Below are 14,641 nucleotides of genomic sequence, written 5' to 3' on the forward strand. Positions count from 1 at the left end.
TGCTGGATGACTCAGACCCTTAGCAAAGAGAGTGACATTTCTAACGACGGATAGAAAGCCTCAAATTCTTTCATTAGCAGACGGCTGAAAGCTTCGCCATAGTATATGCCTTGGGTTTAATTGGACATTAACCAATGTAGAGCTGTGTAACGCTTTTACATAAAACATTTGTGCTGATGGTAGTTCAGTCTCCTAGTGTGTCTGTCTGACTTGAATGATAACAAAAGGTTACAACCAGGGCAGCAAGTAGTAATTAGTAATTAGCAAGTAGTCAATTGATTGAAGGAGTACTTCATCGATTTAGCACTGATCCTCCATAACACTGTCAGACTCCCCATGGACAGTTAAAAAAAAGAATAAAGAACAAAATAGATGCAACAGTTCCATCAGAGATTCGGGCGTGTTATGCTAGTCGTGGCTAATGTAGCCTCAAGTGGACATGAGAAGTGGCTACTTTGGATTCGGCAAACCACCTACTCAGTTGTTTATGTATACACATGCTTGCTGAAATGTTCCACGAAGATGAGAGTAAAGTTTTTGCATTAAACTATTTATTAAAACCACTCAAAACAGTGCAGAGAAAACTTACGGCTCTATCGCACGACGTCTCGCAGAAAACAGAGCTCTCACTCAACAGTCAAGGTAACAACAACAACAACAACAGAGATTATGTCACCAGCGGGCCAGATCTGCCCTCCCTACATTCCCCTGACTGGCAGAGAGATGGGGGATGATAGAGTCGCTAATCCAACTGCCAACTGTACACAATCAATTTGAAAGATATGTATCCACGGTGCGTACAGGATTATGGCTGCCGGCGCCACTGATAAAAACAACATTATGCCTGACTCTGTTCACTCTATTCCCAACAGTCTTGTTTTGATTTCTCCCCCTACTCAATATGAGATGGCTTTCTAATTGAATTGGCAGGTAAACTGCTTTGAATGGAGCCATTATGATAATTGCATTTTCCATTGGCATGAACCATGACAGATATGTTTCTGAATGAACGGAATGTGGATTGGCTATCAACTAACAGCATAGGGCTAGTCTTACACATATAATATAAGTTACACCAGACGCATAGATTTTGGATCCATCTATTCGGACTATTTGGACGTGGATCCCCTCAGAGGATCCTGTCCAAAGAGCACAACCACTGTGCACAGTATGTTATGAGGTTGTTACCATGTCACCAATTGACAAAGAGCTCCATGAGGACCATGTTTACCAGCAACCCTCACTGTTGAACCGGTCCCTCTTGGAGACCATTTAGCAGTACCAACGGTGAGTGTGTGATGATGATGAAGGGAGTGCAAATGATAATGAGCATACTGGCTGCGAAGCTGCTGAGGTGTTTCCTCGTTCAGTGTCGGCTGATTGAGGCAGTAGTAGGCATACAGAATAGCTGAACTGCTGACATAGTGGTTCAGATTTCCCTTTAGTGTAACAGTGCTGGAGGAAAACATTATGCAAGTGTGTGATTAGTTGGCTGTTCATGCTGTTGAAGGATTTTAATAGAGAACACTTCTAGAAACAGGTTATCCATGGCGCTGAGACCTGATTTGTTTGTTTGTCTTCTCAGAAGTAATTCAATTACAAGTCTTAGGACAACATCAGCACTTCTGTCTGTCATTAAAATAGGCTTGAACACAGGGGATTAGAGCATAGCAGTAGGTAGGTAGATATAGTGCTGACACAGCCACCATAATAAGGCTTTGTTATTGTCTCCAGCTCAATCAAACCAGAGCTAGAAAATATTTTTATTTGAGTCTCCATGTCGACTTTACCTGTATTGTGTTGATTTTTATACCTGAATAGCATAGTTCATACTGTATTATGTCTGAGGAGAGAATTACAAACCGACAGGTATGCTGTAGGGTAGGGGTGGTACGGTTCATGAAAAAACACCCGAACCGCTCGGTTCGCTAGTCTCGGTTCGCTAGTCTCGGTTCGGAGCATGTGTGTACCGCACGGTTCGTCAGTACACTGTTAATGTGCACTAACCTCTTACTGCCGTAGTGCCCACTTTCGACACCTATGTTAAAACACTTATTGGAAATGACGAGCGGGATGGGCGTGACAAACGCAACCCATGGCAGCTGATTGGACAATTGCGTCACATGGGTCTGGCTGGTCCCAAATTTCAAAACACACTGTCATGGCGGCTCGTTCAGAATACGATCTCATATTGTACTAAAATAGTTCAACGAAACGTGTTTCTGAAAACATTTTAAGCGAGAAATAGGCCATGCAGTTGCTGAATCTGTCTTCATTTCAGATCGACAAAGGTCAGTTTAAAAGATTTTCGTCAGATTTTGAGAGACACCGAGCCGACCGCTCCTCAAGTGGAGTGGGGTGCCGCTGCAGGTCACGTCACGTCACCTGCAGAAATGTCAAGTGGGAGAGAGGCTGCCCAGAGCTGGAGGATGCGCCAGCGTCGTTTATAGTCTGGTGTGTGGGAACATTTTGGATTTCACGTTACCTATGATGAAATAAAACAATATAGAACTGCCACTGTGTGCACGTTTTGTGCAACATGCATTCAATATGCTAATTTTAGCTATATGCTGAAGTATATTCTGGAGTGTTAAAGATAAAATAATAACCGTACTGAACCGAAAACCGTGACCCTAAAACCGTGATACGAACCGAACCGTGGGTTTTGTGAACCGTACCACCCCTACTGTAGGGTCTCTAGGGGGTTATATCTAGTCCAGTCAGGTTATTGAGACAGTCGTGTTGTGGGAATCTGCTCTTTACTTATGTCTTGAAAAAGGTTTACTTTGGCTGCTCTGGCTTGCATTAATGAAGGAGATATAGTGAAGTAGGTAACAACACTGGGATGTTGTGAGGTTATACAGTACAGGCCAAAAGTTTGGACACACCTTCTCATTCAATGTGTTTCTTTATTTACATTGTAGATTCTCACTGAAGGCATCAAAACTATGAATGAACACATATGGAATTATGTACTTAACAAAAAAGTGTGAAATAACTGAAAACATGTCTTATATTTTAGATTCTTCAAAGTAGCCACCCTTTGCTTTTTTTGATAACTCTGCAAACCCTTGGTGTTCTCTCAATGAGCTTCATGAGGTAGTCACCTGAAATGGTTTTCACTTCACAGGTGTGCTTTGTCAGGGTTAATTAGTGGAATTTTTTCCCTTATTAAAGTGCCCATATTATGAAAAAAATCACTTTTTCTGGGATTTGGGGTGTTCTTTTGTGTCTCTGGTGCTTCCACACACATACAAACTTTGAAAAAAAATCCATCCATGCTGGTTTGAGTGAGATATGGTTTCTGAATGTGTCCTGCCTTCAGTCTCCTGGTGAGCTGTTCAAAATCGGCTCGGACTGTGACGTCACAGTCCGAAATGAGCTGGCTAACCACAACCGTTAGCTCGTTAGCATTAGCGTTAGCATTAGCATGCTAACGCTAATGTTAACGCTAGCATGCTACGTCGTTCTCAATAGCAAAGCACTGCTACAACACACACAAGTTCACCATAATCTACAAAAGAACTACTTCCATGTGCGCCCTCATTTAGAAGTCTCCCAGCTAATCCTGCCTTGTAACTGACCAAAGTTGGAGAAACAGGCTTTCTTTTACTGTCTCTAGAGTTAGCTAGCTGACATGCTCTACATCTGAACTACTGAGCATGTGCGAGTGCAATCAAAGATAGTACAGAAGAAGAAGATGAAAAGAGGTCTCACTCTGTAGCTAAAACAGAAACCAGGTGAAAAGAGGATCTGCAGCAGTGAGAGAGAGCTGTGCAGTACAACAAAAATATGGTGTTTTTTGATAATTAAACCATGTAAACCTATTCTGGTACAACCTTAAAATACAATTATGAACCTGAAAATGAGCATAATATGGGCGCTTTAATAAAAAAAGCAAAGGGTGGCTGCTTTGAAGAATCTAAAATATAAGACATGTTTTCAGTTATTTCACACTTTGTTGTTAAGTACATAATTCCATATGTGTTCATTCATAGTTTTGATGCCTTCAGTGAGAATCTACAATGTAAATAGTCATGAAAATAAAAGGAAACGCATTGAATGAGAAGGTGTGTCCAAACTTTTGGCCTGTACTGTATACCACAGAATGGCTCAATCTGATTACCTATAACTGTCACCCCTGCCCAAGTCGCACACGGATATATGCGGATATGTACTGTACATACAAAAAACTCCAATCCCTTCCACACGCACAAAGATTACTTTGTTTGTGAGACAGGCAGACAAGTGATAGCCATATGGCCTACACATAGCGCTCAGACAGATTAGCAGGGTGCCGGTGGCTGACTTGGCCGACTGGATGGGCGTACCCAGATCTGGCCCTCCTGGACGAAAACAGACAACTTGAAGTTGAGCTAAGTCTGCGGAGATGAGCTCATTGGATGGGTTTTAGCTCAGGTTAAGCCGTCTGCCACCTGCTCTTTTTCTTTCTCTCTGCCTTTACTCAGCCTCAGGGGATCGCTGCCTTTCATGGACCACCTGTTGCGCTCAATTGGCTTTTCTTGTCCTTGATTGGGAAGTACACAGGTCAGAGGTAGTGAGGTGGATTTATGAATGAGATATTAAACCCCTCAGGTTAAACTATTTGTTTTCAGTCAAGATAGTAATACTGAGACGTAACTGGCATAGGAAAGTAGCTTTTATCCCAAACCGTATACAAGATACAGTTAGGCTAAGCTATATCTACAGCAAAGCATTGTTCTAGTGGAATTTTATCTTGGAAACTGATGTAGGAAGAGTGAACGTGATATCAATAGAAGATAAGTTGAAAAAATATTTTCGATGAGTGTAATGTAAGTACACCTTCATTGGGGTAGGAGACAAAGTGTTCTGGCCGGCTTGGGAAAAATGAAGAAACCGGCCCAAAACTAGTGTTGTCTGTGACACTATGGACAGTGAAAACTACAAAAGAACACCCATGGAGACCAGATACTGTTTCGAAATGGACATCACAAAAAGTTACATTTTCACTGTATGTTGTAACATCTTTAACGGTCAAAAGAAGATGAGAAATGTCTAGAAACAGGGAATAAGGAATGCTGTGAGGTTGCTGTTTTGTTCATTACGGCAGTATGTTTTGGTTCCTGCTTGTAGCTGTACTTTAATCAGGAGGCACTTCATTTAAGAGGGAAATAAGTGAAGTCGAAAGTCAAACCCAAAGCGTTACGACGTATAATGCAACGTGTGAGCTGCAAGGTCTGTAGTTGAAAATGCAAACTTCCCATTTACATTCATTTCGTACATCCATTCTAAAATAATGTGAACCTGACAAAAAAAAATCAAAGCTATTGCCACTGTCTCAAGCAGGTTTTAAGTCTTTGAATTTTTTTTTCTTTGTGGATTTCGGAAATAAACCGAAGTTGTTTCCCTCAAAATATTTAAACCCACCGATATGGTCCTTTAATACCAGACTTGACCTGAATTACCGTTATTAAAAACTGATGATTTATTATTTTTTGCCACTATGTTTATGGTCAAAATGTTGGTTTATACCAGCTCCAAGAGTGCCATTTACTCTTACTTATTCTGTTTGTTTGACGTGGCTGTTCAGAACTGACTGCATCCAATATCCTCCCATCAATAAATTACTTTACTCACATAATATAAATATCACAAAGCTCAGGGAATTAGTACAGTGTCACAATTTGTTGTCAGTTAAAATTAAGAATTAGAATTAAGTTGTTGTTACTGAGAGAAGGCTAACCGTGGCCGAACAGTGTTTTCCGTCCCACATTGGACTAAAGGACCCAGAGATGTGATGTCATCTCTCCTTAAGAGGCTAACAGGGAAGCTATGCTTATCCCCCAAGGGATAAAGATGGTTGCCTAACCTCGTGAAAGAGCCACCCGAGAGGACCATTTTATATCACTACCAATTTTACACCACTTACAAAAGACACTTGATAGAGATTTAGAGCATACATTAGATAGGACAACTGATCAAAATTAGCTATACACTACAGAATACACTTAATTCCTTGAACTTGTTAAGCATGTCTTCGGCGGGGCTGGCCTGTCAGTAGCACACAGTGGGGAATGCTTTATGGTGAGGCCTTGTCGCCATGGAGACACATAGACAAGGTCAGGGCCATTGTTTGTTTTTTTGTTCCTGTTCCTCAGTAGTACACTCCTACATATGGAAGAATAAGGAAAAACAACCGGGGAACAAATTTATATCTATGGGAACAATGCATCTTTTTTTTCTTTTCTTTTTTCCATGTCTGCAAATGAATTGGCTATAATAAATATGTTCTTAGAAGGAACATTTGTGCGCCTCGATTGTTGGCAGATTTCTCAATGCTATTTGGTGTGGACTGTAAGTGTAGTAGCAATAGGTATCACACAAGGTATTGATGGTGGCATTTCATGGTCATCTCTTTAGAGTCAGAATTCTGTTGTGTGCAGATAATGGAGGATATATCTGAAGAAAAAAAACCAGATGGTTCATTCTGATCTCAGAGAGAGAATGTCAGCCAGCAGACAAACAAAAATACCATTTTGCCTCTCGGTTCCTTTGTAAAGATCGAGTCCTTTAAAAACAATAAGCAGCATTCAGCCCGGTAAATGTACAAGTCTACTTGATTACAGTACGCTATGAATTGGCACATTTTCTGCCACTGTGGAGTACAAAGCACCTCACCTCAAGTGTTCAGTAGAGTTTCTGCCACCCTCTACACCGGTCTGTCAGTAAAAGGAAATTCCAATTGTCTTCAACTCAGAGGCAGCACTGTAGTAAGCCTGATTCAGCAAAAACAGCTCCCCCTGGAAAACAAACTACTTTGAATGAGAAAGGCGTTTTACTCCAAACAAAATCGTATTTGCTGCTGTTGAATACAGAACATATCAGTATGTCACATTTTTGACCAATTCCAGGCAGCAGTGTACTAAAAGACAGTGGACAATGCTGTTTAAAAAACTTGTGAAAAGTTCAGGTAGCCATCCTGACATTGCACAGCAAATTTGATTTATTTTGGAGAAAGGTTCAGAGTCCACAGTTCTTAGGGGCAGAGGGGAGGGGATGGAGGGAGGGGAGGGTGTTGAGCTTCCTTAATGCCTGGGGAGTGAAGGTTTTTGCCAGTCTGGTGGAACAGGCTTGGATGCTCCGGTACTGTCTCCCAGATAGCAAGAGGCTGAAGAGGCTGTGTGAGGGGTGGCTGGCAATGCTGGTTGCTTTGCGGTTGAGGCGGGTTTGGTAAATCTCCAGGAGTGAGGGGAGTGGGACACCAATGATCCGCCCAGCAGCCTTCACTGTGCGCTGCAGGGTCTTACGGTTGGAGGCAGTGCAGCTCCTGTACCACACATTGATGCAGTTGGACAGGATGCTCTTAATGGTGCCCCTATAGAAGGAACACATGATGGGTTTGTGGAGGAAATAGAGGTGCCGCTGGGACTTCTTGGCCCGTGATGCAGTGTTCGTTGTCCAGGAGAGCTCCTCACTGAGGAATTTGGTGCTGCACACTCTCTCCACAGCAGCACCGTTGACGGTCAGTGGTTGTTCCAGGGTGGGACCTCTCCGGAAGTCAATAACCACTTCCTTGGTCTTGTCAACATTCAGGAAGAGGTTATTTCCGCTGTACCACGTGGCCAGTTGATTGACCTCCTTCTTGTAGTAGGTCTCGTCAGTGTTGGAGATGAGACCCACCACGGTTGTGTCGTCCACAAACTTCACGATGTGGTTGCTGCTAAAGGATGGAGCGAAGTCATGGGTCAACAGCGTGAAGAGCAGGGGGCTGAGCACTCAATCTTGGGGGGCCCCGTGCTCAGAATGGTGGTTCCTGATGTGTTGCTGCCTCTCACTAAGAAGTCCAGCAGCCAGTTACATAGTGAAGTGCTGAGCCCCAGCTGGTCCAGTTTGCAGATCAGCTGCTGCGGGATGATGGTTTTGAATGATGAACTAAAGTCTATGAACAGCATTCTGACGTATTTCTGGTATCCAGCTGGGTGAATGCTGGGTGAAGAGCAGAACTGATTGCATCCTAGGGCTGAAAGATGAATTGCATTTGCAATAATATCGCGATATGTTAAAACGCGATTTTCTAATCGCAAAGTCTGCGATTTGCAAATCAGTCTGCACTCCGCAGAAAAAGCATCAACTTAGCACGCTAACGCCACTCCGTACCTTGAGAAGATTTCTTTAATTCAAACAACTCTGAGTTGTAGTTTAAAACTTTTACAGCCATTTTAATAAAATGAAGGGTTTTATTCGGGCTCGAGTCCATACATGCAGTTAATGGATACAGGCATGCAGAACTGAAGGCTCGGTTAGCAACGATTAGCTCTGATTAGCGGTTAGCTCCAGTTAGCTAGCTCCGTTATAAAGATATGGAGTGGAGGAGACTGCCGCGGAGAGGGGTAACAACCAGATTCTGATGAATTACGTTCGGGGTGCTTTCACAGCAGCATGGCTGCGTTGTTTCAACGGTTTTATTAGTATAGTTAATCCCACGGCTAGACCAGTAGCAGCATGCTACAACTAACGTAACGATAGCCTCTCTGGTCAGTGTAACGCATATGAAATTCTCTCCCTCGTTCCGCCTAGCTACGCCCCGCCCCCCACTCGAAACCATCAGTTGCAAGCACCTCTGACACCAAAGTTTTTTTTTTTTTTTTTTTTTTGGTCCATATGCAGTTAATGACCAGCATATTCCACAAAGTAGAGGAAGAGAATACCATTGCAGTACTGAATAATTGGAGCTCAGACGCAATTTTGTAATTTTCTCAATTTCTGATCCTCTGAATAAAAACAGAAAATTGGAAAAACAGGTTAAAGATCCAATTTTTAAATTAGTCAAAGTGGAAAAAAATGAAAAATTGGATATTTTTTACCCATTTTTCTGTTTTTCCAAATGTCCGTTTGTGCTTAGAAAATTCAACTGATAAGTGTTATGGTGCGTTCTTTTTGTCCACCGAAGTCGTTTTACGAGTTGTTTTCCGGAGTTACGACCCGGAAGTTGCAAAAAGAACGCCCCCGAGGTCGTATTTACAACTCGTCAAGTCGTCTGAACTCAGAGGACCCCGAGCTCACTTTCAAAGATGGCTACGTCGTGCATCACACGTAGTAAACATTGTGGTTTTCTACAGTTTTAAGCACTTTTGTCTTTGTTGTAACCAAATGAAGAAGTCGTACACATAGCACTGTATACTGCTACCTATAGGCATGTCGCTACAGTCTTATTAGGAGTTAAATACCGCCTGATTAGTTATTTTGTAGCTTGTGCAGCTGAGACGCTCGGTTGCTATATGACAACAACGGCTTTAAGCCGAGCCTTGAGCAGAAAGCAGAGCAGTAGCCTAACGTTTTATATTTCTGCAATCTGCACTTTAGTTTGTGTAAAGTAGTTAAATAAAAGCTGTAATTCATATAAATTCATGCATCACCTAATTTCATCATCACATACAGGCCTGGCCTCCAGGAAAGAACGGTTTGTTTAATCTATCTAATCTTGTGTTGTTCATACTATACAATGATTTATTGCTTGTCTTTGTTGAATAATACAGAAGACAAAGAGCTTAAAAAATAATCGCAAATTAAGTCGCAATCGCAATATTTTTGAAAAAAAATCGCAATTAGATTATTTTAGTTCAGCCCTATTGCATCCTTGGTGGATCTGTTACCAGGATGGTCCAGGATGGGGGAGAGAGTGGATTTTATGTGAGCCATGACTAGCCTTTCAAAGCACTTCATGATGATGGGGGTCAGTGCAACGGGGCGATAGTCATTGAAAGGGGACGCAGAGGGCTTCTTTGGAACAGGTATGATGGTGGTGGCTTCGAAGCACAACGGAACAACAGCCTGACTCAGAGAAGCGTTGAAGATGTCCGTGAAGACATCTTTGAGCTTCTCTGCACAGTCCTTCAGCACACGACCAGGGATGTTGCAACTGGCCTGATTGTAATGGAGAGGGAGCAATCACAAAGTCTCAAAATCTGCATAAATAAAAACCCACTTCCCTTGTTGTCTTAATGTTTCCACACCTTTGGCTGATGGAAATGTTCTCTACAACACAGTCCATCACCATAATAGCCTAGTAAAAAATCTGGGGGAAAACGTGAAAAAGGGCACACTTTGTCCATGCAGAGGCTTTTTTACGAGGCTGAGTGTTTGAATAGCTTCATGGTTGAACAAGTGAGGGAAAGGAATTACAAATAACCATGTCCTTTTTAGCTGTGAAGATTTAACCTCCACACAGAGAAATAGAGCCAGGAACGAGACCTGAACCTATAATGGCAACAGTGGGACAGCGGAGAGACACATAAATGAACAAGAAGCACAGAAGAGTTTATTTTGGGTCACACACAGAAGGTTGTCCTTTATACTTTTTTTGCAAAGCTAGGTTAACATTTCAACACAATTAGACTGTCTGAGCCCGGAAAGAATTCTCTGCTTCCGTGCTACACTCTCTCTGATTCTCCTGATCCCTGCCCCTCCCTTGAGTCTCTTTTACAACGATGGCTATTGTGTGTGCGTCTGTGCATGTTTGTGTGAGTTGTATGTGATCCCTCTCAATGGCCTCTCTGCTCTTCCACTTCTAATCTCATTGAGTGGGCAGGGCGTGGCGACTCACCTCAAGCGGCCTCTGAAGGAGACTAGATGCTGGAGTGGCCTCTGCTATGGGTTCTTCTGAACAGCTTTTAGTTCTAAAATAAAACACACTTATTGCCGCCAAGTAACCCCTCTGGGAGCACAGCTAGGCTTTTGCTGTAGTTCATTATACAATTCACATTACATCATCATCATCATCATCATTTTATCTATTTAAAACCTCGGATAACAGGATTAAGGAATACATTATAATAAAGGATGTGATGTAGCAGGTGTGAATTGTGTCCTTGCACGTCTTATGGGTCCTTCTGCCCTCCACTGGGGGTTGATGAAAAGGAAGGAACTACCCAAAGGGCTTTTCCACTAATTATGTTATAGATTATGCCAGCACAACATCCTTTCCGTTTTAGGGGAGAAGCAAAACTGAGGGCACATTATTTGGTGCAGCTGGGAGGAGGCCTCGGGGAAGACCCAGGACTAGGTGGAAAGACTATATCTCCACACTGGCCTGGGAATGCCTCGGGATCCCCCAGTCAGAGCTGGTTAATGTTGCTTGGGAAAGGGAAGTTTTTGGTCCCTTGCTGGAGCTGCTGCCCCCGCGGCCCAACCCTGGATAAGCGGAAGATGGATCATTTGGTGCTGTGTATGTGTGTGCTCTGTTCTGTGTAACAGAATCAGGAGTACAATGTTCCTCTGCTTTCTTCCATGACCCCCTAATACCATTTTACACAAGCAGGAAGTACATGCCAGCCGCAGGGCCATAAATGTGCCGTCTTTATTGGGCTCCTGGACAGAAAGACAGGCAGGGATTGGTCAATTGTAACGTAGCGAATAGGTCGTAAGTTGATTCTCACAACAACCAACATGCATATCATAGTCAAGTGTCTTCTCAAAATCTCCTGAAGACACAGACAAAGTATACTATGTGAGAGCTATACAAAATACACACTAAGAATATTAAATGTAGAAAAGGAAGAGTTGTATGAAACAGTGTGTGGCGAGTGGGAAGAGCGACAGGTGGCAAATCAGGACAGAGAAAAGAGCTGGCACTGAGACAGACATGGGTGGAAGGGTGTTTACAAAGACAACACCCCCCATATGTCTTGGGTTCTAAGGAACCGGTGGGAGCAAGTCTCTAAGGGTGTTTTCCGTGTAATACCCCAGTCACAACAACATGTCTGGTAAGGCTCATCCACAAGGCTGCCTTTTCCAGAAAACGAAACGATGGAAAATTTTTAGCACAGTACCTTAGCAGAAGGTAGTGACTCAACCCTACCTAATCCACAATGGTGACAGATCAGAAACAGCTGAGTCATTTTTGCCAAACAGCCTTATTTTGTTGTTTAGTTTTGAGGGCTGCATCCACAAATATCATATAAGTGCCACCTCTGGTTTAAAGCCAAGTACGTACAATTTTACAAACATGTTATAAAAGTGGGCTGAAGAGACTTAACTCTATTGTCCCCAATTATCTTGTAGCAAGTTGAAACAACAACACACTGTTACTTAAACCAAATATACATTAACATAATACGATACATAAAACATAAAGAAACGTGAAATCTAATGCTAAAACCTAGTTCACAAAACCTAGAGTATATCCACGTTCATCCACAGTATAGAGCACAGCTGAGTATGTGTACAGATGAGGCTAACAACTTAGACCAGAGGCCTGTACTACGAAGCAAGATCAACATGGCCTGGATTTCTTTCAGTAATCCGGCTTCACCTAACCTACCAACCGCGGTCCCGCATAACCTGTACTACGACGCTGGTTATCAACTAGCTCAGTCAACTCTGGGTTTCCCAATCCAGCGGCGCGCGCGTTCACATAAAAGAGGCGAGGTTTGCGCACCACAACCAATCGCAATCATCTACCAGAGCCGCATATTTTAAACAAGAAGAGCAAAATATAATTCAACATAAATATGAAGAACACAGACACGGTTTTACAGGCATAACGCAATACAGTCGCTGCTTCCTAAAACAGGAAGGAAAGCTGGCAAAAAAAAATAAAAAATAGCTGTAGATGTTTAAATCACAACGCTTATTAATATCACTTCCTCATCAGTCAGGACCAAGATCTGACCATAATTACACTTGTGCTTTCCATAAAGTGTCGTTGCTTTAGCCTATAATTTCAGTTGCAACCCTGGCAGTGGGAAGCGATCGTGAGAGCAAATAAAAAATATAAAAACATAATTCAAACCGATGTGCGCATTGGCGACACACGGCTCAAGAAGCCGATATTTAATTCCCTCCCATTAAAATATATATATATATATTTCATACAAATACCAATCAGGGAATGTTAACGGGTCGTCGATCTCTAAATGTTTTAACTTTTATGAGCGCCTCTCTCTCTCTCTCTCTCTCTCTCTCTCTCTCTCTCTCTCTCTCTGCACCGAGCTCCGCCTGATCTTCTTTAAGAATGGTGACGCCGTTATCAATCTATTGATTGGTCAGTAGGCGGTGCTTTAACACCGGTTGATCTCTGATCTCCAACTTAACCTGCTCCCGACCAGGTTAGGTGTTCAGCACGAGTTACCACGGCGATTGAACCCGATAACAACTAATCCACCTTCGTAGTACAGAAAATCCTGGGTTGAACCTGAAGTTAGCTCGTTAACGCCAAATCCTGCTTCGTAGTACAGGCCTCAGGTATTTTTTTTTATATTGGTTTGCAGGTACAATAGATCAATTTACATCATTGATTTGTAATAAGAGAAAATGATACATATGCACCCAAAATATTTTTCCAATGCTTTCTGAGCAGTCTCACCACCATCTGCATACTAAATGATATCAGCACACTCTAAAATCAAGCAGACCTTTAAAGGACACTTAATTTTGGGACTCTGCATACATAAAAACCCACTGTGTGTCTATTTTTCATCTACCCAACAATTTTGCTTTCTGGGTAATGAGCTTTCTCACTGTCTCATGGGGATGCTAGCATTCGTGGCTATTCTTTTTATTCTGTTTTTCTTTACTCTAGTGCTTGCAATCTTTCATCTTCAAAAAACAGAGTGCAGTGTATTTTGTAAAAGTTTATTGCGTGCTGTGGCCGCAGAAGATTTGAAGCTACTTGGAAACACTAATGGCTGCTTTTGTGTTTCACACAAATGACATCTCCCACTCTGTCATCGCTGATGGAAGCAAAATGGACTAAGATGCCTGGAAATAGCATGCTGTTTAGCAGCCTAATTACCTTAACCGAGGAGATTGTGCTTTTGGGATTGTCTTTTGTTAGTTTGCAGGATATCTTAAACATTTTGGTGTTATAAAATATCTAAAATGTGGGGATTTTTACACCTGTTTGAAATAAAAACATCAGGCACAATGACACTTAATATCTTTTATTATTTTATGTTGAGGTTGACATTAATGGCAACATTAGAACACCCTGGACCCTCCACATCTTCACACTTAATTGAGATCCCGAGGGTTCAATGAATTGCTTTCGTGGATGACAAATTGCTGTATTGTTCCTCGTATCCTTTGTAACCATCTGTTCCTGTGCTATCCAATAACACACCTGTGCGACATGCCCTCACAACCGAAAAGACGAGGGCAATGAGCAAGGGAGAAAAAAGGACAGGTGGCAGAAAGAAAGAAAGAAAGAAAGAAAGAAAGAAAGAAAAGCGATTCCTGTCATCCATTTCTTGATCTTTCAAGATCTCTTGTTACGATGCGTAAGTGGCTGGGAATCCTATTGCAAGTGTGTGCATCTGCAGGTGCACATATGAGTGTCCGAGTCTGAATTACAGCGACCCCCTTCTAACTGCACTGATCTGGCAGTCGTTTGCCACAGCCAGACGTCTTATGTAACCCCAAATGAAGAGCAGACCTTGCTATCAAGCACCCTGTATCAGGTACACTGCGATCTAACACACACCTCCGATCATCTAGTGCCCCTGAAACAGGATATACAGTAGCATTGTTGGGGTGCAGAGAGGGCAGCTCTGAGGTTTTCTATCAGATAACCAGCCGCAATTGTGCCTGTTGGACTTTCCAAAGCTTCGGTTGCGTTTCTGAAAGAGCAGCTTGAAAGGTTGCCCCGTAAAGGTCACTGCTT

At 42.4% G+C, this 14,641-nt stretch overlaps 1 protein-coding gene across 1 annotated transcript in view; it reads left to right on the forward strand.

The window, feature by feature from the left end:
- The window catches only part of kif19 (kinesin family member 19), a 44,676-nt gene that overhangs the window by 2,925 nt on the left and 27,110 nt on the right, over positions 1–14,641 (forward strand). The gene's annotated exons all lie outside the window — the stretch shown is intronic.

Source organism: Perca fluviatilis, chromosome 21 (genome assembly GCF_010015445.1).
Source record: "Perca fluviatilis chromosome 21, GENO_Pfluv_1.0, whole genome shotgun sequence".
Taxonomy (NCBI): Eukaryota; Metazoa; Chordata; class Actinopteri; order Perciformes; family Percidae; genus Perca; species Perca fluviatilis.